The sequence below is a fragment of the Molothrus ater genome, chromosome 1, assembly GCF_012460135.2.
Source record: "Molothrus ater isolate BHLD 08-10-18 breed brown headed cowbird chromosome 1, BPBGC_Mater_1.1, whole genome shotgun sequence".
Taxonomy (NCBI): domain Eukaryota; kingdom Metazoa; phylum Chordata; class Aves; order Passeriformes; family Icteridae; genus Molothrus; species Molothrus ater.
Genome location: NC_050478.2, coordinates 120,305,757 through 120,327,282, shown reverse-complemented (window position 1 = coordinate 120,327,282; position 21,526 = coordinate 120,305,757).

Here is a 21,526-nt window from a genome sequence, read left to right as displayed (position 1 = left end):
ACTTTCTACCTTTCCACAATAAAGCATTCATAAGCATGGTAGTTAGATACTCCCATTATTAATGATTCACTAGCAGTGTATTCATTAGTAATAAGCACTAGTGTCATGTCAATAGTGCATCTAAATTGAGCTAATTACATTACCTGATGCCTCATATTTTATGTGTATAATTTATTCCCTGTGGGATAAAACCCTTGGCTTTTCTCCAAAGACAGGCAAATAGGCCTGGTAGTTTTTCTCCACTGGAACAAGAACCAAGTAAAACCCTTTATTTATATCCCATCCCAGTCAACACCCTCAGATCTGTCTAGTGGTCCAAATTTTACAGGAACTGTGACATTTGCCACTTTTTCTCATGCAGAGAGCTGTGAATGATCTTTAATATTACCATAGCTATCTGCAAGTTGGCATGCTCTTTGAAAGGCTTCCAGACACTGAAAACCACACAAAACTTTCTGAGGTGTCGTTTTCTCTCCCAAGTAAATTGAAATAGGCACCCCTTCCAGAAGCAGTGCTCTTCTCTAGGTAGTATGAAGACAATGTTCACAGTAAGGAAAATCTTCAGAACATTTTCAAAAGATTTTTTTTATTAAAAATAGGGACTTTGTAAACATTTTGACTTAATTTCTTCACTCTTTGACCAGATATGATTGCTTATGTCTTTGCATCCCCAGCTGCTGATTGCTTACCTTTAGAAGTCTAAAAGACTAAGACAGGAGCAATAGGCAATAAAGACAGTCATACTGTCTAAGTTCAAGGACCTAACTTTAGTGAATAATTCATCCCAGGCAATTACCCTGGACTTTTACTGCAATCAGTGGAAAAAGATACTTCCAAGCATATATTCAAATCACTTAAATTAGGTTCCAAAGGTGGCACACCAGATGCAACCTTCTTATTTGCATTTGAGCTGGAAATTTGCTTTCAAAGGAAAATTCAGAGTGCTTATGTATACAACCCTGTGCACAGTTTAGCATCTCTGTTTTTGCAGTGCCTTGATAAATGTAAGTCTAAACACAGTACCTTTTGACTAATATATTAAAAAGTAGTTTTATTATTGAAAATAAAATTATGGAATTGTATTTCTTAAAGCACGTTACATCACATCCCTCAAACAGAAAGGAGTAATATGACATGACTGTGTGGATTTCAGGACTGGCTATGTAGCTGGGGCAATATCTCAAGTTTATACATCTTCTCTTCACTCAGATTTAAAAAAAAACTCCTGTGAAACTTATGTCACCTGGACAGAGGACTACAGCTGTTTGAAGGCTCCATTCTCCCCAGATATTTCTGCAGAACTACTCTTATCTACATGGCAAAGACATATATGGTGTTAGTTAACTGTTCTGATTTATCATACACATATAGAACTTTTGCTGGTGAAATTTTCCTGGGGCTGGGAGTGGGTCTTTACACTCTTCTGAATTGGCAGAAATGTTTTGAGAGACAAACTGCTCATTAGGGGACGAGTCTTAGACACTTGGAAACTCAGATGTGCCGAGGGAATGAACCCTGCAGACTTTGACGTATACTGTGTGCTCAATATCTAACAAGGGTTCAAGAAGCACCCTCCTTAGTAGCATGTTTTGTGTTTCAAACCTCAACTTCAGTAGTAGAAAGAACACCAAAGGGCAAATTTCTACAAAGGCTGTCAGCTGCCTGCTGCATGTTGCTGAGGGTCATGCTCTGAACCCCAAAACCCAAAGAGGGTCTGATGTTTTCTGCAGAGAGGCTGGGATTTTCTGTCAATGACCTCTCTTCTTGTTCTTCTCAAAGTGCTGGAAACAAAAGAATAAATGCTTAGAATAAGTGACTCAAAACACAGGAAAGTTCATTCTGCAGGGACTGTATGGAAAAATCTGAAGGAAACCTTGACATAAAACAAATCCAATACCTATTCCTACCAGAGTCTCATATTACAGTTGTACTGACTGACATATTATAGCTGGCAAGGACTAATGCTACTGTAAAAAAATCCATGATGTCATTTTGACTGTTCAACTACTCATGAAAATAATTTTTGAAAAACTTCTATTCAACTTTTGCTACTAATACAATATAACTGGCTAGAAGTGAAGAAATTGCTCTTTCACTTTGACACAATAGAAAAATACCATAAACTGGGGAATAAAAACATGTTGTTCTAGACAAATATTTTTCAATATAATTTTATTCTCTTTTGCTGTCAACATTTGAGACCTCATAATAAAAAGATTTTATTTGATTTATCCATTCTACTGCAGACTATGAATCTTGAGTTCATGTAGCAAGGTCAGAGAAGTTTAGGAATTCAGTGGTCTCAAATGAATGTCAGTTAGCTAAGAGGTGCTCAAGGAGGGTCTATTAATAATGAAAGCTCCAGGCAAATGTATAATGCAAGCCCTTCAGATCACAACACAGAGCTCAGATTCTCTTGAGAGTCATCTGAGGACAAGATGCTTTGTTGTAATGAAGAGAATATAATGTACAGTGACAGGACCAAAAAATCTATACTGTGCATTCTATATGTGTGCTTTTATATCATAGTATTGCTACATAAATAATAGCAAGAGACCCATACAACTAGATAGTGAAGACTTCAAAGGACCATTTTCTAACATGCAGGTTTTAATATTTAAAAGTAGTAAAATATGTAAAAAGTCCAAATACACACTATTGTATATATGGTCATAATCTGCATACAGAAAACACAGTTTCACAAAAGCCTTATTCTACATCTGAGTTAGGAATAAAACTGACTTCCAAGAGAGGCATAAATGTTTAATTACCAGTATATAATATGTTTAAATCATTTTATTTAAAAAATTAGAAATTTTAAAATTAAAAAATAGTGATAAAAATGCTCTCTGTTCCAAGACCATGGATGAGTCCTCCAACTGCTTGACAAGAGTGAACCAGCTCTCAGTGCACGTACAGAACCAATTCAACCAAGGCTGTGCAAAGGCAGTTCCCATGGTCCAGGCAAGTTGAGTGTACATTCCCAGCCTCCTTGGCCAGGAACTGCTTCTGTTTACATGCAGGGTTGATGGCCCAGGTGGATAGTGTGGTCGGCACCCACAGCTTGTCTGCACTTCCAGGGTACCTGAACACGCAATCAATCAGCTGATGGGTCAGGCTCGGGCTGCCACTTGGGCTGGACTTACTGAGGGATTTACACAGTGTGGACTAACGGGGCTGAGACCTCAGCAGACATGTCAGTTCACAAATTTTACACATCCAGCTCACACATCTGGCTCCTATTTCTACCAATGGCATCTGGTGTGTGCACTTCAGTAGCCAAAGGCTGGTTGTGCTCAGCTGTAGCCCAGAACCAGCAAGTCTTTTTTGCTGAGCTGTCAGGGAACAGTGTGCCTGTGTGACCCAGCATGGCAGGGATAACTGCACCTTGTCCTGTGAGAAAACTGCAGCCATCCTGCTGTACTGAGCAGCAGTCCTACTTCTGCCCTCACCCATTACCTCTCCAAGCCCCTTCAGGCTCTGGGTGGTGTCAGGGCTACATCAGCTTTGCTCATGAAAAACTGAGCTAACACAAATCTTGGTCTAGAGTCCCACTGACCCCAGCCACAGTTGTGTGTGAACATTTACAACTCCATTTCCCAAAGGCAACAAAGAGTAAAAGCATTTCTTATTTAAAGTACTAAGTAATAAATATTTGTTATCATTGTTTTCTACTGCTCTTTTTAATAGTGATCCACAAGAAGAAAGAGTGCAAGTTCCTAAGGAGGCTGTTCATTGTAAGTCATTCAGAACTGCTTAAGTCTCACTGCAAATCTTGTCCCGGGCTTCTGAACCCATATTTGCTTGGGCAACTTTTCAAATTTTTTTTTGTTTAGTTACACCAAGTGTTCTATTTTATCAGCTTACTATTGCTAAGACAAAGTCACAGGTATATCTTTTAAGATAGTTCAGAATCCTTAAAGCTTTTAGCCCTAGACAGGAAAGGATGCTGGGAGGTTGTAGCTGCCAAAGCACATGAGAGGTCACCTTCTCTGGTCCCTTGTGGTTTATCTGCTGCCTGGTGTTTAAAGAAAGGCTCCTGGTTTTGGGAAATTGAAAGAGTTTCCCTCCTGGGATCTAGTAAGAGGCTCATGATACATTTATGTCATAGAGATCAGAACAAATTCAAGAACAAATGTTTCTAGCTGGGATCAGATGCTTGGGGAATATCCAGACTGGTGTGATATCCAAGAACTACTGCCTAGAAAGTTCTGTTTTACCCTTTACCAGCTTGTGGAGGAAGGCCAAGCATTTTTCACCTAGTTTTGTATGATACTTTGAGATTTGCATGCTGTTATTAGAAGTGGTCCTAACATGAACTTACGAGATGGAACATCACCTATACATGCCAGTTGGGGAATGTACTTGTCAGCTTACATCTGCTGTTACAGCAACATGGTTTATAAAATCAAATATAGGATATAACCATAATCCTCCAGAGTCCATGTAAGTGCAAAAAATCTAATATAGACATGCAACATGTAAATAAGCAGAATGATGAGATTTTTCACAGCATGTCATAATATATTTACTTCAGTAAGGACATGGATGGAGCATATCAGTCAGACCTCTACACCTATTAACTCCTCACAACCAAGTCGGTTACAGATGTCAAAATACTGATAGCACCTATAAAACAACTCATTTGGTTAGTAACATTTCAAGTTCCAATGTTCTGAGGACACAGATTAAATTGGCACCTCACAGCATCTGGGAATTTTATTTACTCCTTCTCTACTTCATTTCAAAATTCTTCAGTGACCTACTAATCCTTTGTGTACACTTTGCGTCTGATGGCATGCACACAGGAGAAAAGTATTAAAGGTTTAATTGTTTGCCAGTTGGGGTCTGGAGAGACAATTGTTTGTTTCAAATGCAACATGTTTTTTGGAAGTGTTTAACATTCCTATTTGCATCTGTTAAAAGTTTAAATGTTATGCTTCCATTATGACTGCTGTAGGGGACCCCAGAAGCGGTTCCATGATGTGAATGTTTAGGTCTGTGTGTTGCAAATCCATTTCAGAAGTCCCAAGCAGATATAAGCCTTCTTCCTCTACCCTACTTTCCACAGGTGCTGAGCCCAGAAGGGACCTGCATCAATTCCCAAAGTGTGCTCTGCTTTCAATGCAGCCATCACTGGGGCACAGATTAAGGAACATGCCACAGAGTGCCTAATCCTTGTAGACTAGATCAGCATTTAAAGCATCCTAAAACACAGGATTATAAAGACAACTGTCTTTTTCCCCTTGAGGCAGAGATAAGACAATTCAGAACTCACTGAGGCACTTTGACAGGATGTTTACAAAGAAAAATGCATTGTGGGGAGACAATCTTTCACATACCACCATGGACATGTCATTTAAATTGTATAAGGAAGTTCTTCATCACTTTTAATGGGGGAAAAAAGCAATTTGCCTACCTTTTCCTCCACTCATCTCTTGACCTCTAGTTCAGAGAGAGATTGGATCTAGGAACCAAAAATTCATGTTTACAAATAGCGCTATAAAACCCACACAGCCACTAATACTAGATGCCTTTTTGCTGTCCATATTCCCCTAGCAGGTCTACAAAAATAAAGTCATTAATAACTAAGTAATTAGCATTAAGCTAAGGAAAATTCCAAATGTAAAAGCTCCTCTAAAGATGTTTACCGAAGCTCCCTTGATACGATTGCCTTTGGCTATATTACAGCCATAGCTTGTTTTGAGGAGTTGAATGTCTGCAATTTGAAAAAAGTGCTTACAGGAAAACTTAAATGTAACAAATGTTGCATAAAAAAGGGCTAAATCTGTAATGGTCATTGTTTTGCTTCCACTGTGACTTGAAATGAGAAATGAGAAGGAGGTTTAGGTTGGGGCTTAATGAGAGATTTTTCACTTAAAAACATAATTAGGATATTGAAAAGTCTAACAACAGATGAAGATTCAAACAGCATGAAGTTGAAGAGCAGTGAGTGGAGAGCATTTTGGGGTGTGGCTGATGAATAGAAGAAAAGAAAAAGGATGGATTAGAAAGACCAATGGTTCTATTCATACTAATTTCCCAAATCTCACTATAGTCTTTGGGATGGGGATTATTATTAATTAGGCTCTTGCAGCTCCTTTTGAACCCTTATTATCTTGGCTAAGAAATACCATAATTAAACATAATATGAAAAACATGGTGTTATGGAACCATGGAACAAAAAAGCTTTCACAGGACTGGAATGCGCCACTTTTAACTTTGCTACTATGAAGCACTTATTTCTAGACAAGATTACTAGTTCACTTACAGAATACTTTAAACACTAAAAGTTTTTAATTTTTGTAATTAGAAACATTTATAAGTGAATGTCTAAATGCAACACTTTACACTTCCATTGGAGATATTCAAAACTATTGGGAACCACTTCTATTTAGATGCCAAAATACAGACGTAGGAGTCAAAACTCATCAATCAATCAGATTTTAGTATCTGTATATCAGACTACAATTCCTATCTCAGCTTTATTTAGAATAGGAAAAAAATTAGGAAAAAAACAAACAAACAAAAAAAACCCTTAAGACCTGAGCCAAATCTGATTCATTTGGAATTTCCTTGCACCTAGTGTTATCACATAAGTAAAGGATGATGACTGGAAAGGGAAGGCAAAGTGGAGATTGAGAAAAGGACTCAGAGAGAAGCATGAGAAATTAAGTATGAGGAAGGGAGTGAAACGGTGAAGACAAAAGAAACAAGATTAAATGGGATAAGGTCTGGGGGAAAAATCCTTTCTGGCCAGACCTGTGGAAACTGATGGCCTAGTGATTATAATTTTGTTTGTAGATTTTCTCTGAACCACTGCCAACATCAGGTAATTCAGCCATGGCTGGAGTTTAGGAATGAGTTACCTTTTTCCTCTGTGGAAGGAAAATCACTTTGCAAGACATTTTGTAGGGCATTTAATTGATTCAAATTGTAGCTGAAGCTGGCACCTGATAATAGCAGAAATTAATTTTTGAGCTCTGGTCACAACACAGAAATCAAAAGAATTAACAAAAATATATACACTTTCAGAAAGTCTGATTTTCAACACTCACTCTTGCAAATATTAAGTTATTGCTCATGTAATCAGAATTCAGAAAAAAGGGGGACGTGCAAGAGTGTTAACATAGTTTTTAATGCATACCATATAATGAGTGAAACAGGGAAATTAAAAGCTATGTTATGCAAAATGAATATGCAGGATAATTTTGAAAGCCCCTTTGGAAAGAAATAGTGGACTTCTGTAAACTGAAGAGTAAAACATGAGTAGTCTAAGTAGGTGTTTAGTGTAGAGGGTTTTAGGTTTGTTGTGTTAGTAGTCATTGTCTTCCATCACAACTGGAAAATCTGACTCTGAGAGTGGGAAAAGCATCATACCTCAGGATCTCAGGATGAGAGACAGTTGGGTAACTTCACTTCAGATTGTTTATGGGAACCTTCTGATGGTGTGAAGGTGAAAGGAATCACAAGCTCAGCCATAGTCATAGGGCTGGAAAATATCTCTTGAATCATGTGGAGTTTGGGATAGTGATCTTGAAGAACACAGATAGAAGCACACTCAGTGAGATGAGGACTAAAGCTATGCATACTTCAGCCTGTTTGTCTGAGGACATTCTTTTTCTGCAGCTGTAGGAGAGTTGCTGTCCCGTACTGAGCCACCTTTTTCTTTAGACATCAAGCCCCAGAGGCCTTTATCTCATTTTCATCTGTAAACTATTTCCTTTTAAAATTATAGTGGACTTTAAATGAAACCTTTTTTCAATGCTGATGTAATTTGTTCCATCCTGTGGTACTTGTCTCTGTGTCCTGTCCCTTATGTCCAAATTTCAGAACAGGGAAGCTGAGCTAGTCAGTACAAGCAAAGAAAATGTGAAACTATCATTCTTCTAAGCACATCACTAAAAACATCTTGGAAAACAGCCCAGGCTCTTCCAACTCTGCCTCTCCAGTAATTAGAAATGGAGGTCAACAATTTTATAGATGTATATGTATATATATATGTATATGTGTATGTATAAATGTGTATATATAAATATGTAGAGTGTCTGTTCATGTGCTCTGCATGATCACCATCTCCACTAGAGCACCCTGCACCCTCTTCACTCCCACTTAACTTCAGCTGGAGGTCTTTCTGAGACCATCACCTGCTTTGACCCTTGCTTCCATCTCCCTCTGAATGCAATAATACAGCAGCCTGGCACAAAGTGCTTTTTCTAGACACAGCAGTTTCACAGATGTATACACTACCTCAGTTTTCTAAAAATAACAAAGGACAGGAAATGCTGAGCTTGACTTCTTCCCCCCTGTATCACAGAGCATTCAGTGGCATAAGTGAAAATGAGGGTCATAAAGCAATATCTTTGATACAGACACACAGGGAAGTGGGTTAGTAATATATACCATATTTTTTTTATTTGGTAAGACATTCAGACTTCTTAATGTTCTGTTACATATCTGAAGCATTATGTGCACATGCCTGACCAATTAGGCTAAGTCTATACATCATGCTGTTTCATCACTTACTTAAATTCAGTGAATTATTTCCCAGCCAGATTTTATTTTCTGATGTACTCAACCATCCATGTGAGGAGCAGAGCAAAGGAAATGTCTCTTCTACCGTAGAAAAAAAAGATTTCCATAATTATAAAACCAAAATATTTCTGTTCTTGGTGCTGTTGTCATTAAATATATTTCACGGAGCTTGTTTAACTAAAACAAAAGTTGAGATCTCAGGGTGATTACTGTCTTCTAAATATATGATCTAGAAAACTGAGAAATGTGAAGATCTATTATAACTCACTGAAGAAATATATTCAGGCTTGCAAAAAGTACTCCGACAGGGATGCTAGACTATCTGTACAGAATGACTTTTTTGTAATTCTGTGGACATTTGTGGACAGTGTCAGTGTACCTGGCATTCAGGAACAACCAGCTGGGCTAACAAATGGACATATAGGAAAACCCTGGCATGCAATACAGATGCTTTGCTCTGCTTCAGCACCCACAAGGCCAGTGTTGCCAGCTGCCTCAGAGGTTTTAAGTATTATACATCCAGATAAGAACTTTTCCAGTGTTTCTGAATCTCTGTATAAGTGATAAAGCATGGCTGAAAAGCAGACATGGCACCTGGCATCTGTAATACTTTTTTCAACATTTTTGCCACTTGGCTATTGTTTCCAGAAAAACAAAACAAAACAAAACAAAACAAACAAACAAACAAAAAACACACCAAAAAAACCCCAAAAAATAAACAAAAAAAAATTCAGTGCACTCTTTCCCAAACTTTCAGTAATAGAAGTAATGAGGCAAAAGACCCCAAAGAAAGTCATGAAGTAGTGCAAAGGTTTGAGAACAGGTTTGAACACTATTCTAACAAAATAGATTGCAGATTTGGAGAGGATTAGAGATGCTGATAGGATTTTTTTTAATTGTATATATAAGCAAATACAAGAGCATAGAATATATGCAGAAGAGCAAATCTGAACCAAGAGATAACTTGTTATATCTGTATTTTGATAACAGCTGCAAAAGTTACATCAGTAGAGGATACAAATAAAAAAAAGTATTTAAAAAAACAGGTTTTCTCCTCTATATTTATGACACTGATTGGCTTTTTATGCCTTCATTTTACAACTACTGTGTTTTCAGTTTACCTTCTTGGCAATCAAAACTGAAAAGGCACTTTACAACATCTGTATGCAATTTTTACAGACACTAGTGATTCATAAACTTTGATTTCAAAGACATTTCCTACAACTCTTCTTGCTCCACAGGACCACATGAGTTTCCCCACAAAAATGCTTGATTTGTTTCCAGAGTTTATCTCACAATTTCTGTTGTCTTGGGGATGAAGTGGTTTTCTTATAGCTCAATCATTGGAAGCTATTAAGTCAGCAAGTTCAAACAAATTCCTGAGCCAGGAAAGGGTCCCTTAACCTTTTTTGCTCTGTGCTTCTTTTGTTGCTTTTGCTAAATATTTCTGAATTAAAAAAAAAAAAAACTAAAAAAAAGAGATAACAAATCTAATAATAATTATAATAATATAATTTGAACTTTATCCATATTGTTTCCATGACTGAAACAGACAAATAAAACATATATTAAGGTGGGAACAAGTGAGGAAAGTTGTAGCTGGTTGGAATAGATTGAAACAAATGTTTTCCTAACAAAAACTGGGATAGGTAAATATGCAAATAATGAAATATTGATCTTATTAATGCTATTACAAAACCATACATTAAAATTCAGTCAGGGTTGAAGCCACACAGTGGTAATTTAAAGCTTAAATGCATTATGAAACTCTCCTAAATATCTCACACATCATTTTGTAACATCCACTGAAAAAACCATAATGGGAAGCCCCAAAACACGTGGTCTGTTTGAAACAACTGCTTTGCTGAAGTGGAATAGCAGACAAGAGCATGTCTGATCCATGCTAAATGCAGTCATCCTTGCTACCACATCATATTGGTGTCTTGGAAGTGACAAATGAGGAGGGAATTTCTAGCAAGTGACATTCTTATGGGCTTTTAGTGGGATCTAGCTTGTGCTCAGTGATTAAATATTTCTTTAAAAAAGCAACACTTAAAGAATGAGTCCAAGATATGTAATTCCTGCAATTGTTTACTTCAGGAAAATGTTACAGGATAAGGAGAGATTGTGGATTCTGAGTTTTTATTGGAGTAGTTTCAGGCATTGGCTGTACATTTAAATGAAGTGCAATAAAAATATTTGGAAGTATAAGGAAAAGGAAATTATTCTCTAAAGTCAACATAGGGGTGGGTTTTATTTTGTGGGGTAAGGCAAGATCAGGTACATTCATATCGATATTTTGGGGATTACCATTTTGAAGATTGTATGGTATTAAAAAAGCATAACTATTCTTTCAACTAGTTGTGGGGTCTCACAGTTCCCAGTTATTCAAAGAAAAACACAAAAAACAAGGCCAGAACTGTTTAACCTTAAAGAATTCACTGTATCCTACTTAGGTGAGTTAGGCTGAGAGCTAACAAATACATCTACATCTTTTCAAACCTGATCATAAAAGTGTTTTTCAGCAGGTGGAAGTGGATCCAAAAGATGTGGACAGGGGTGTTTTCAAGTTGACAGTTCTGGGTTTGGCTGTGTCATTCTTCTAGGACCTTTCTGACATTACTGGTGAAGATATTTCCTGGCCTGCCTCCTGCTTGCTTATGAGGCTGGCTGATATTTGGTGCACACTGACAATTTCCAGCATGAACCAACGAACTCACAGCCAATGGTGATGAGTTCAAAACTGGACCAAAAGCGACGTGAGCTCTTTCAGAAAGAGGTCATTTACCTTCAGCTGCACGCTCCACAGAGGGAATTTCGAATGATAAGACAAAATATCACCAGCATAGATCTGGTTGATTTCCCAGTCAGACTTAATGTCTTACAGGGCTACACCAGTAGTACGAAAGGTCTATTTTCATGTAACTAAAATTATTACATGGTTTGGGATGGAAGAGGAAAATTGACTTTATTCCTTACCTGTGCTGGGAACCTGTTGAAGTAAAAATGGCTCTAAAATGGTCTTTCAGTCGCTTGAGCTGCATTTTGAAACTCAGTTCGTAGTTGACACAGAATGAATGAATGCTCGAAATACAAACACCAAAGAGAGAGATGAGTCAGTCTCTGCCAGAAAAAAGTATTGAACTACCTGAACAATACTCCTTTTCAGCTACCTGTAAACTTTTTTACTTGCTTCTATCAGAAAAAAATCTAGTAAAAATGAAACATATTTTTACAAGGGTTCTTCATAATAAAAAAGAAATCTTTCTTGTGGCACAGCTACACTTCATCAGGCAGACCTGTAGGCTTGGGGAGATGTGTGTTTTGTGCAAGTGGCCTCATAAGAACATTCACAAACATTGTCTTCTCATAGACAAGGAGCTGCTGGTCCAGAGGGATTTTGTCCCCAGGGCTTTTGCATGTTCACAGTTCCTATTTCTGCTGCTAGGACAATGGAGAAGGGTGTTGCTGGAATATAGCCCACAGCAAAGAGATTGCTCAAACAGAGGATCTTGATGTTAAAATTATGTGTTACTGGAATTTTGGTTGGTAGTTGCCAACATCTTGGAACAGTTTAGTCTCCTCTATACTATTGAAATTATTTTCAGTGGAACATCTGGAGCACAAAGATGTTACATAAAGAGAAATCCCATGGAATGATGGGAGAAGGTATCATCTTATTATATGGTGTGACAGGGTGATCTCCTGAAGGAATGTTGTAGTGGAGGTGGGGGTGAATGAATGGAATATGCATAATATGGAATCATATGGTTGCCTAGCTCTGTCTTATCCTTTTCTTTTTATTGTACCTATTTATGGCTGTTGTCTTTCTGTTGCCCAAAAGCTACATAATCTATGTAAGAAAGAGCAAAACGCATTGTGTGGGTTAATCTAAAAAAGAAATTAACCAATTGCTTAAACCTCCTTGGAAGCTGACCTGAGGAATCTACAATTGTTGCCCAGTTTCTGTGTTTGTGAAGAGACCTACTGAGAAAAGGGACGAACAGAGAAAATTACGTGTTGATGGGCTGTCTTTTCTTTCTTCTTCAGTACAAGGATATTTCTAAGTTGTGGTGGAATGTTTTTTCAAATAAGGCAGAACTGCTGCTTCTTTTAACCTAGTGCACCACATATAGTTGGGACTTATAAAGGATTAAGCTCCTCTTATTATTTTAAGCCCTGGACATCATATAACAGAGGTGTGACTTAGGGGAAAATTTCAAGTATACAGAAAGGGTACAGGAAATTGTCCCAGGCAGCTTGACTTCTTTGGCTATTATTTACACTGAGGAAGAATAGTGGTCTAACTGTTCACTTAAACTGCATAATTAGTTCAATTAAACTGCAGGATGGCTGGAGCACCTTACACCCATGGCTATCCAAAGACATTTTATACAGTAACAGAAAGACATAAGCTCTATGTGGTTTGCGGCAAAAGGTTTCAGCTGGTGAAGTGGAATATTTACCTGGACAAGAGACAGATAGAGGGGGAGCAGAGAGTAAAAAGTTTTACTTGGAAGATCAGAGGAAAAGGGAATGTCTTCCTGAAAAAAAAAAAAGAGACACTCTTATAGCTAGAGTTTCTGCAATTAGAATGATACAGTTTGTGAGTTGTGCCATTCATTTCAGCACAAAATGGATCTATGTCCATTTAGCAAATCAATACATGAACCTAGAAAGAGATTCACTTTCTCTGCTCTACAGCAAAGTGTTTGCTGCAAACGAGTGCTCTGTCCTCAACAACAGTGGTAAATAATATGAATGGCCAAATATAGGCTGGAAAACAAAATGGCCTTTTTCAGGCCTTGTCCCATAGCAGTCTCAGGAAAGAAATGCCTGATTATGTCAGGCCCAGATGGTTCATGTAAAGAGTATGTCAGTCATACTGTTCTTCCATTTCTGTGTGTGATTTTATAATCATCTCCTTGATGCAAGCTAGTTTTTAAGCTCCCAAGAAGAGCTCAGGGAAGAGTGTGATATTTAAGCCTAGACATCTTTTTTCATCTGGGTTTCCTGTCACAATGCCAATGTCTGTGTGTGCAAAGTTCTGGCAGCCTGAAATACTTTGATATATTTTTTTCCCAGGATTCAAAAGGAAAGGTAAACAATGGGCTTGTGACTCCAGGGCAAGCATCAGTAGCCAAGAGTTTACGAGATAGATCATCTTCTTTATGATTCTGGCATCACTTTAAGTATTTTGCCATGCAAAAGGGATGTATGAAAGAAAAAGAAACTCATTTAGTGGTTTTTGAGGCTGCAGGTTTGATGCCTTGAGGTTATTTCTGGTCCACACTGGTTTCATAGGTTTTTGATTCTCGCTAGAGTTAAAAGAGAGAGCAACTCCGCATCAAAGACTAAATAAAGTCTATTTAAAACCAAACTGAAAAGTTTAATTTTAGTAGCTCCTTGAAAGATATTTGGATTTCCTCAACAGTCCAAACAATATCTAAATTAAAAAAGAAAAAAGGGTTGTGGAAGCTTAATAGTGCTTTGATTATTTATTTTAAATATTTTATATACACTAACAGGGCAGTCATGAGTTCAATATGCATGTAGTGTGCTTCTTTTGTGTTAAAATGCTGCTATATAATCTAGTAAACATAATCTTGTAACTGGTAAGGTCTAAACATGAGAGCATACTTTAAAGGCTGATTTTGTATTGTTTTACCTGGACAGACAATTCTAAAATCCTTAAATGTTCAATCCCACTTCTAATGAGTAATCCAGTAATCTGGGGATGGCAGGGTGACATTTGACAATTGAGAATGAGAAGGGAATAAATATGAAGAGCAATGAGATGTTTTTAATGATCTTTTCCAACTTAAATGATTCAATGACTCTATAGAGTGAATTGCAATTTAGTGCAAAGTGAGAAAGAGAAGCCTCAGAAAAATGTAAAGCAACAAAACCAGGAGATAGTCTAACAAAATATCAGGGGAAACTTCTGACTGGACAGGGTATAGATGATAGATTAATAATTTGGAGTGTATAATTTGATTTATTGAACATTGGCAGGAGCAGGCTATTCTATTCAGATTGGTCCATCCAATTTGTCATAATAGTGGCAATTAGAAAGGCTACTAAGTGATTATAATTGCTGTAAGTAACAGTGATGCTATATATAACACAGGGACTTTCTCTTTTTAGTTTTTGTTATACTGAATGTGAAATCAAAGTTATTTAAATATAAATATAATACAAATCCAATGCAATCTGGAAAAGTAGGCTGGATGATCGTATAGCAGTTGGAGCTTTCTGCTTTACATCTGTCTCAGCTTAGGGAGTGGAAATCTGGTTTGTAATACAAGTGAAAAAGGTAGAGCTTGTACCATGAAGACTTTTGGACATACGACAAATGTCATAACAAATAATCAGTGCATTCACCAAAGCAAGAGATTGAGATAGTAGAAAAACCTCTGTTAATAGAAAATCTTTCCATCTTCCCTTTATCTTTTTTTTTGTCTGCCCTTTTTAAGTGAGTAGTTTCCTCAAAAACATATCCCTGGAAAATGTTCTGCAGATTTGGAATTGCATTCAAAGAGAAATACTAGTAACTTTAGCATGTCATATCTGAATACCAGGAAAGTTTCCCTCTTCTTTTACCAGATGTTGTTATCATGTGCTGCAATGCTCAGTCTTCCCTTGGTTGTCCAAGCTACATTACAAATTTCACATACCCTTTTGTCTCATGTTCTTAGAAGGGGATATAAATGGTCTAAAAAGACAGACTTGATCTGGGTCCTTACAGTTATTGAACAGATTGAAATTGTGTTTATTTTCACAATGAACATTTTCACCTTCCATTTGCATAATTTCTTCAGGTGAAAGATACTGCCCAGAAAAGCATCTGTGGTATCAGAAGTCTAAAGCCTCTTTGGCTGGATTAAGCCCTTCTTTGCTCCAGGCTACTAACTTTCATTTACTTGACTTATATAACCAGGGAGCTCTTATATTTCACTAGAAATGGCTGTATAATACATTCCATTACAATTATATTTCCGTATTCATTTAATTTAGTGCCAAGCAAAGAAAAAAATCTGACCTTCAGCCTACTGGTGTTTTCATTTTTTTCTTGAGTATTTATGTAGAACCTCCACCTCAGAACAGACATTCAGGCCAGGTGAACCTTGGCTAATGCCAACTTCCCTAGACCTGGCATCAACTCCTTATTTGCAGACATATTTACACATGTAAAAGTCTCAACTCTGTCAAAATGCATGAGACTTACTGCAACAGCTCTGAAAGACTATGAGAAATTTGACAGGGAGAAAAGAATATTTTACAGTTCCCAGAAAGGTGCTGTTGCATTTAATTTATTACACAAAATTTGGGGATGCAGTAGTTAAGAGCCTTCCTAAATTAAATGATCTACTAGTGGGGCCACTAGGATGTGGGCAGTGGATTTTCTTTGTATGAACCTCACTGAAGAAAATGGATCACTTTTGCTCAAAACCTCATGCTCACAAGATTTCACGTGTCAGTTTTAAGTGCAAAATGAGTCTCCTGAGATTCTAAGTTTTAAAATATTTGTGGAGATGCATAGGCACTTTCACACAGCTTTATCTCAGCACTGTAAAATTCCCATGATTTCTCCTGAGTACTCTGTGACTGTATAAAACTCTGAAACAGTTGAGAAGGATCAGATCAGCCTGCTGTTGTAATGGGGGAAGTTCAGACTACATCTGTTCTAAGAAAAAAAATATGTACAAATGTTGTGGATCTTTTAGCAATTTTCCTTGACTAAATATAGCATAGTGAGCCTGTCAGTGAATAACTTGAAGTTTCCTCAGCCTTTTGGGGGGATTCTTCCCTTCAAAGGACTTTTTAGAACCTCTTAAGCAGCCATCTCTCAGGCTTTTATTTTACTGTCTGGTCCCACTGTTGCTGAAAAAAAGAGATTAATCAGCAGCTAAAGCCTCTTATGCTTGTCTCTCCATAAGATTTATGCATCAAAGAGCACTCTGCTCCAGGGGTAAAGGTCACTTTCACAGATACATTTCCCCATATATTGCCAACTGTTTCTACTTTTCAAAGAGCAGTGGGTTCCCTCATACCAGCTAGGTTTCATGACTACGCTAAAAAAAAATAGGCAGTTTAGAAAAGAAGCTTTCTCCATTTGTCTCTTTTGAAAGGTTTTACAGATTGGTGATAGTACTGCTTTTTCTTCAGTTTTTGCTACTTATTTGAAATGCATTCTGTGCCACTTTGAAATCTTCTGCCATGTTCTGAACCCCAGTGCTGTAGTCACCAAATAAACCTTGATGGTGTTCTTGCATTTGAGACTTCTCTGGAAACCAAGCAAAGGAGAAGGCAGAAGAGAGAGAGGTGGTCCAGGAGCATCAGGCTCATTTTCATCTTCTCAGTGTTAACAGGAGCACTGGGAGAGAAAATGAGAAAATTCTTAAAGAAACAGAGGTGGGAGCCAAAGAAAAGGAAAAAGCAGATCAAGGAGTTAGGAAAGCACCAGGTAAAGGTGAGTGAGGCTTGGAGAAGACACATTAAGAATCTGAGAAAAATCACTACTTTTGCTGCCAAACCTAACGTTATCAAGCATTAAATTAGTTCAAGCTGAAACAGTAAATGTTTGTCTTTAAAACTATGTCCATTTTCATAGTCAAGGCTTATGGACACAAGGATTTAGATAAATCGAATTTGTCGATTCTTCAGTCTGTAGAGATCCCTCATACTTCACCTGGAATAATTCAAATTAGTGTGACAAGATCTGATCTCTGTCTTTTTACTTACCCATACTACTGTTCTGTAAAAATTAGATTATAAAAGACACTCTTTTACTCTTTTACTTTTCAACCTGCCATTTACTTATATTTCTAAGAGTTGTGTTCTTGGAAGGGCCCATTACACCACAAAAGGTTTTTAACTTGCTGGAGTTCATGAACCATACCTTTCCATGTCTCTGGAAAGGTATGATTAGTAAACTCTAGCAAGTTAAAGGTTTAGGGTTTTCATACTTTCTTGTCTCCTAGAAGATCTTGACAAAAATTCCATAAATTTAATTATCAAATAAGAAAGGGCAAAATTTTCTTAGTAACTTTATTATTCTCCAAGTACTCACAAAAAAGTCAGTCAACCAAACCAAAGAGCAATTTTCCAGACCTTCAATAACCAGCAAGAGCCTATTTTTGTCAAAAATGTTATTCCTTGCAAAATTACAAGTTTGTCTTCAACCAAATATAAAATTTATTTATGAGATGTTGTTGTTGTTGTTGCTGTTGTTGTTGTGTTTTGCTTTGGGGTTTTTTGCAAACAAAGTCTTTTGGACATCTTTTGTTCTTTGTTAAATGAGAAAAAAAACACAAGCCAGAACAATTCTGGTATGACTTTATGACTTTGTCCTTCCCACTTCAGTGACCCCTTCAGAGGACATTCTGGTTTCCATTATCCATGTGTGTGTTAGCTTGACAGCCTGCATATATACATATACAATTGTAGATATACATATACGATATATTTCCCCTCTATTTTAAAGACATGGTTTCATTTTCCCCTCCTTTTATTGACAGACTTGTCATTGATTTCAGTGTTCATAAAAGCAATGATGACAGATAGATGTCTGTAACTGAACAACTCACAGTGGACTTCACTTGTCTAGCAGGTATTTCTTTTTTGCTTTTTCCCACTGACTTTTTTTCGTTTTCTCTGGAGCAAGTGTATTTAGGGATTTATGGATTGTTTCCACTGAACAATGTAAAAAAATGTAGAATTTTGCTGGGCAGCAAAGTTTCCTACTGTTTTTTTTCTTCCCTACTGCATAGATTCACATTTCTTTGACTTTGATGAAATTTTAAAAGTTTGATTCTAACTGATCTCACATTTTGTTTATTTAGTATTCTTCTGTTTTGCAAGAGAGAATAAGACTTCATGAAATCCTGTAAGAGCTCATAACTAGTTCTCTCATCAGCCATGTAATATATCAGTTGTTCCACAAAAAACAACTTTATTTTCTGTGGATCATTCCATGACACTCACAAAAATGTTTACTTTCAGCTCTTAAAATGAGTTCTATGAGAAACAAACTTGCAAAAGCTACCAGTGAAAGAAAGCTGGTTGGAAGGAAGAGCAATCACAACATTGGAAGTCAGGAGATTCTTTATGGCAAAACTAGAGCTTTCTAAAAGAAAGTGCAACTTGGCAGCTTGTGAGGCAGTTAGCAGAGCTGAGGTTTTAAGCAGAACTTGGAGAGAACTTCAGGTGCTTTTCCAGGGATTTGAGTCAAATATGTCATCTGGAGTGGTCTCACCTGTCAGCGCAGACCGTTCAGGGAAATACCAAGACCTGTCTCTTTGTCCCTATTTTTCAAAGTAGAGCAAACTGAATTTAACGCATAAAACTTGCAGTTCTCTCCACCCCCCTGCCCCTTTCCTTTCCCCTGTTTTATTTGTCTAGCAGTTGCCAGCAGGGATCAGACGCTAGAAACAGTTCAGTCAGCACCTTTTTCTGGGGCACAAGCCCCAGACCAGAATTTATTGGCTTTATTCACTGCAGGGATGATCGCTACATCCAAGAAAGAGCCTCTCCTGCAGGGTGGTGATGCTTTGCCACCAGCCCAGTCAGCCAGCTCTGACTGCAGGTTTTAAGCTTTGTTTCATGCCCTTCGGGCTGAGAAAAGCCTGTGCCTTCTGGAATGCTAACCATCCTTGTGGGATTGGATGCCTCTGTTTCATCAGACAATAAATTAGAAAGCTTGTGTTGGACTGGAAGTGGCCATTTCACCTAGCTTGGGCTGGGGATAAAAGAGACGTAGTTGAGCTCTGCTTTAAAAGAACGGCCAAGAGTCGTATTTATCAAGTGGATCTCTATCCATCTTCTGGGTGGAAAACGGTAGCTGAAGCACTTCCCCTGCCCCAGCGCACTTTATAAAGCCATGGGGGGGTTGGGAAGGGGCTTAGTGAGAACGGGAGGCGTGGGGGCTGCTTGGTGGGGCAGCCTGCAGTGACACGGCAACCCAGACATATGGTGTCATTACTCAGCCGACACAAATGTGACACTTGGTGAATTTATTATATTTTGGTTTGCTCCTGGTGCCTGAAAGGCTTTGCAACTGTCTCTTCATAGGGCCTGTCACAGATGTTGATGTATTTTCCTCCTCCACAGCCAGGTTTTACTGTGGAAACTGATACAACTTCACGATAGAATTTCTGGATGAATTATTCACGCATTGCATGCTTTCTGCACATAGGGGGTTGGAAGAAATCCATCCTATTCAATAAATGGCCTCTTTAATCCCCTTTAACAGAGAATTTTCCCTGACTTTAAACCATTTCTATTATCACCTTTGTGATCCTAATGTTTTGGATAACATATTTATAGTTAATAGCTTTGTTAAATTTTTCACTATATTTCACCTTAACATGCAATTAAATTCTCCAGACACAGTGATGAAACTGATACATTGAAGAGACAATAAACCATATGGCCCAGATTCTCATCATCTTAACTTTTGGTAGCCCTTTTTTTCCTTTTTTTTTTTTTTATCCTGCAGACCATTCTACATCCAGTGATTTATAGGCTAATTCCTGAAATATCTCAATATTTGTTGTTGTAGACAGAACGGGCTGCTGCTAATGTCGGTACCATCTGTGGAGATGATTTTTTAATTGAAAAGAATTTTCAGTCTTGAGAATAGAGAGTTGGATGAACTCATCACTGCCCCCTGAGAGAAGATTAATGAAATGAAAACATATCATACTGCTTTAATACCTGGAGAAGTAATAAGGATGCATCAAGTGACAATATAGAGCATGGTGCGTGGGGGTAAATTGCTTTAACACAACAGGCAAAGTCTATCCAAGAATTAAAAACTGTGTTTGCTGTTTTAAAAACTATTGAGGCATTGATGCTTTGTACCAAAACTCCTGATTACATTTTCTTCCTGGCTTCTAACTCCAGAAGCAGAGTTCATATTCACATTCTCTTGCTCTTGATCCCACATGCTATAATTCATATTCCCAAAATAATCCTGTTTAATTTAGTATTAAATAGCTACTTTCCTATAGCAAAGTCTTGAAATCAAATGGCTGCATGGATATTAATCTGTTGATACTACTTTTGAAAGACAAGAAGCAAGTAAAACTCTGTAAATTTATATTCACTATCTAAAGTATGAGTTCTAGTTTTGTCTTAGTATAAAGCTTACACTGCCTTGACAAGAATTGGTAATTTAAAGCCTATTACATTTTTCCTAAGATTGCTGTGCTTTGTATATTGTTAATACAGCCTGCATTGCTGAGTCGCCAGTTCTTAAATTGGAATTTATATTCATATTTTGGAAAATTGCCTTTCTCCACAAATTTCTATAAATTAAGATCTCAGCCCTGAACTCTCATGGCAGTATTCAAATATGGAAAATATTGAAACTACCTGGCCTTCACCCCAGTGTTTTGTAGAAGGATGACTAATAAGCATTTAAGGTATTATAAATAAGAATTTCCCAGAGTGTTTCAATTTACACAATAACTTTAAATGAAATGCAGAGACTACATTATTTTTTATGACTTTAGTAAAAAAATAGTGCATTTTCTTTCTTAACTTTTTCCCCCATACAATTGCATATTATTCATAAAAGTACTGTATTTAAAATAAAAACTTAAATTGACAAAATCCTATCATTGCTACATCATGGATCCATGAAATAAGAAACAGTGCAGCAAAATATCTTTGGAAAATTTGTAAAAGAAGATTTTTTCAATAGCTTGTAGCTTTCTTTTAAGTTTACATAGAGCAGGAGATTTCCTTCTAAAAATGGATTAACCTGAGCTGGACAGACACCATCATTGTTTCCCAATCTGAACCCTAAGCTCTAGTTTCTTGTGGTCTAACCAAGTTAGTAAAGGAAAACAAATCTCAACATTCCAGAAAATATATGTTGTTTTAAATGATAAATATTTCATTGTTAAATCAGACACTCTTCCAAACAGGTAGTGACCCTATTACACTGCTTCTGTGAATGGGACAATTATGCATTCTGAGTGAT